Below are 3,546 nucleotides of genomic sequence, written 5' to 3' on the forward strand. Positions count from 1 at the left end.
GGCTGTTGCTGTCGCTTAAAACACGCTGTTTGGCAACTGGTTTTTCCAAGTTGTCTCTAGGACAGCTAAAATGTCACTGGGTGCACAAAAAACAGGGAGTCACTTCATTCAAAATCCCACTCTGCTTTGATACACTGCTCAGATGTAGCCCATCTGAGCTCAGTATCCAAATGAGTTCCCTAGTAATGGGAGCAGGGACTGTCTCTGACATGAACTCAGTGGCTGGCTCATTGACGACCTCCCCCTGAGGGGGCAGCAGCCATGCCAAGCCACAGAGGAGGACAATGCAGCCAGTCCTGATGAGACTTGATAAACTAGGGTCAGATGGAAGGGGAGGAGGACCTCCCCTATCAGTAGACTTTAGAGGGCCTTGGGAGGAAATGGGGAAGGGAGCTACAGCTGAGATACAAAGTGAATAAACTGTAATTAATGTAAAAAATAAATTTAAAAATGTTTAAATAAAGAGCCCAGAAGCACAACAACAAATCCCACGCTATTACATATAGTAAGGCGCCAGAGAGGGAAGTATTAACAATACAGAACTTCTTGCAAAGTGCTAGTCTATATTTAAGGATAAGTTTGGAAAAAAAATGTCTTTGCCTTTCAAGTCACAGCTGTTGGCCAGCATGCCGACAATCCAAACCAGTTAGCAAAAGTTCACAGTGGGTCAACAGTTGCAAGCAGGGGAAGTTCTGAGGTCCAATAATCCATCCTTTGCCTATGTATACTCAATAAGTAAGAAATAATGCTCAATTATTGTCCCACCGCAGGCGTGCAGGTTATGTGAGTCTAGCCAGTTTCCGGTTTATGCGCTTAACAAAATCAACCAGATGCGCGCAGGTTGCGCCCGGCCCATCGCCGCCGCCCAGCCCTGCGCCACGGTCAGACCAGTAGGACGGCTTCGCTCCAGCCCGGCCCGCCCCGACCCGCCGATCACCGCTCTCCCGGAAACCCGGTTCCGCGCTGCGCCTTCCCGCAGCCCTCGCGGCCCGGGCCGGCGCCTGGGCGCGGGGCTAAGGGGGCGCCCGGGCAGCAGGAGCCCAGCGGGACGTGGATAAAGGCACGTGCAAAGGACGGGACTGCAGTGGCAAGGATTCGCTATGTCCTCCTCCTAATGGTGTCTCCACTGTGGCTGCTTGGTGCTCTGGTCAAAACCAGCAGGTGAGTGAGTACCTGAGGAGAGCTGCTCTGGGGCCATGACATCAAGGGCAAGAGGTCTGAGCTGGGGAGAAGCTGCAGGAGGCTGGAGAGCTAGTAGGGACCCCAAGAATAAGGTCTAACTGAAGAGAAGGTTTGGTTGCACCCCACTGATCAGTCCCGGTATGGTGGTCCTCTAGCTAAGGTAGGGTCGAAGTCGTCAGCAAAGCAGGAGCCTTTAAAGCTCTGGAAGGCTTTGCCTTAAATCTTCCCAATGTTCTCTGGTACCTGTAATATCTGGGGTACATCCTGGTGATATATTTGGTGGGAGCTTAGGGGCTTCCCTAGGAAGGCACTGGCATCTTGGAGACTAGGGCATCTCTTTCCCACATGATTGACACAGGCACTTCTCCTGAGCTCTTCTTGGTATGTCCAGAAAACAGCAGTCATTCTTGGGAATGCAAACATCATCCATTCAGCTGATAAGACATCTTCCTCTCATCTTTGGGTTCCAGGATTCAGGCTCATTTTTCCTTTCAGTAGAATGATGGTGGAACCAGGGATGTGAGTTATGCTGGGGTTTTCCAGGGTACAGAACGTCGTGTGTTGCATCCAACAGACCTCTGAATCCATGGCCTGTGTGTCTCGCTCATGAGGCCAGTATCAATGTCAAGTGCTGGACATCTCCAGTCTCATGTGCCCGTAAACCTCATTAACCCAGCCCCTTCCCCAAGCCCAGAGCTGACTGGATATCATTAGCATATAATCGGATGCCTATAATTCCTCTACATGAGAAACACCTCAACATCAAGTTTAGACAGCTTGGAGTGCTGTGGTTCATTTTCTTCCCAACATAGTGTTTTCTGTCTGTGGAGGGTGATGGGAAAAGCCATTCCTTCATTCATTTCTTCAACAGATACTTGCTAAACAGCAACTGCTGCCAGGTATAGAGGCACCGTGAACACATTGCTCTCCCTTAGATATAGTTTACTGGAGAAAAGAGGCAAGCAGATGAATTATGTTATCTCAGAGTGATGAATGCTATAAAACAAAACAGTGTGAGGAGAGGTATGATGGGAAAGTGAGAGAAGCTATCCCTTGGCCAGAAAGGGAAGCAGCAGACATCCTGAGTGAGCTAGGAAGTAGTGCCTTCTTCAAGGCCTACAAGTCTGGCTGCACAGAACACTGATGGAGAGTTACAAACTGCTTATGAGGCCTCAGTGAGCAGTGCATGAATGAGCTGGGAGGAGCCCTCCCTCAAGTCCCAAGAGCATTTCTTGTTGGGATATTTAAATCTAATATAGAGCTGTATCTTCCCAGGAGACAGGTTTTGTTGTCTTATTTGTTCATCCATTTAACAAATATTTACACAACTATCTGTATCTTCTGGTTTTAAAAACTCATTAATGAACAAAATAGTTATTTTCTTTTTTTAAGATTTATTTATTTATTATGTATACAGTGTTCTGTCTGCATGTACACCTGCTCGCCAGAAAATGGCATCCAATCTATTATAGATGGTTGTGAGCCACCAAGTTGTTGCTGGGAATTGAACTCAGGACCTCTGGAAGAGCAGCCAGTGCTCTTAACCTCTGAGCCATCTCTCCAGCCCAGTAGTTATTTTCTTAATAGATGTTCTTTTCTGTTGGAAAGAAGTGAGTAATAAACTGTGTATTTATGAGAGTCTTGCTGTGTGCTGTGTTACACCAGCTAGCCTTGAATTCTTGGTCCTCCTGCCTCAGACTCCCCAGGGTACAGGAGCTCCTATGTTTACCAGAGTGGTCAGTGCAGACTGAATAGAAGAGGTTCAATTTGGCCAGGGACTTGAATGAAGACAGGACATAGCCATGTGACTGCCCAGAAGATTCCCACCAATGGAATAGTGAGTGAAAAGGCATAGAGATATGAGCAAGTTGTGAGTTCATTGACCATGTGGGAAGAGAGGAAAGAGGCCAGGGTAGTCCTGAGGCAGACAGGAACCAGAGACACTTAGAAAAGCAGGCAGTACTTTTCCTAGCTGCCTCTAGGAAGGTTTAAAAACTCTGGATAAAACTCCAGGTCTATACTAAGCAGGGTGAGTGCCTGTACTTTTGTCCCCACTGACAAAAACAAGGTAAGGAAAAGGCTATTTTGGCTCATAGTTTGAAGGTAGAGGACATTATGGTGAGAAAGGCATAGTGGTAGGAGCCTGAGGTAGCAGACCACACTGTGTCTGAAGTCAGGAAGCAGGGAGAGATGACAGTGATGGTACACACCTTTGATCCCAGCTCTCAGGTGGCAGCCAAGTTCAGCCTGGTCTACAAAGTGAGGTCCAGAAAAGCCAGGGCTACCCAAAGAAACCCTGTCTCAAAAAACAGGTAGGTAGATAGATAGATAGATAGATAGATAGATAGATAGATAGATAGATAG

The 3,546-nt window shown here is 47.5% G+C and overlaps 1 protein-coding gene across 3 annotated transcripts in view; it reads left to right on the forward strand.

The window, feature by feature from the left end:
* Positions 1-917: 917 nt before the first annotated feature.
* The window catches only part of Psd4 (pleckstrin and Sec7 domain containing 4), a 73,724-nt gene continuing 71,095 nt past the window's right edge, over positions 918-3,546 (forward strand). For all 3 annotated transcript variants that reach the window (XM_055600261.1, XM_055600263.1, XM_055600264.1), the window contains exon 1: positions 918-1,161. The gene's annotated coding sequence lies outside the window, so the exon portion shown is untranslated. The remainder of the gene's footprint in view (positions 1,162-3,546) is intronic.

Source organism: Psammomys obesus, unplaced genomic scaffold, assembly GCF_907164565.1.
Source record: "Psammomys obesus unplaced genomic scaffold, mPsaObe1.curated_primary_1811, whole genome shotgun sequence".
NCBI lineage: Eukaryota > Metazoa > Chordata > Mammalia > Rodentia > Muridae > Psammomys > Psammomys obesus.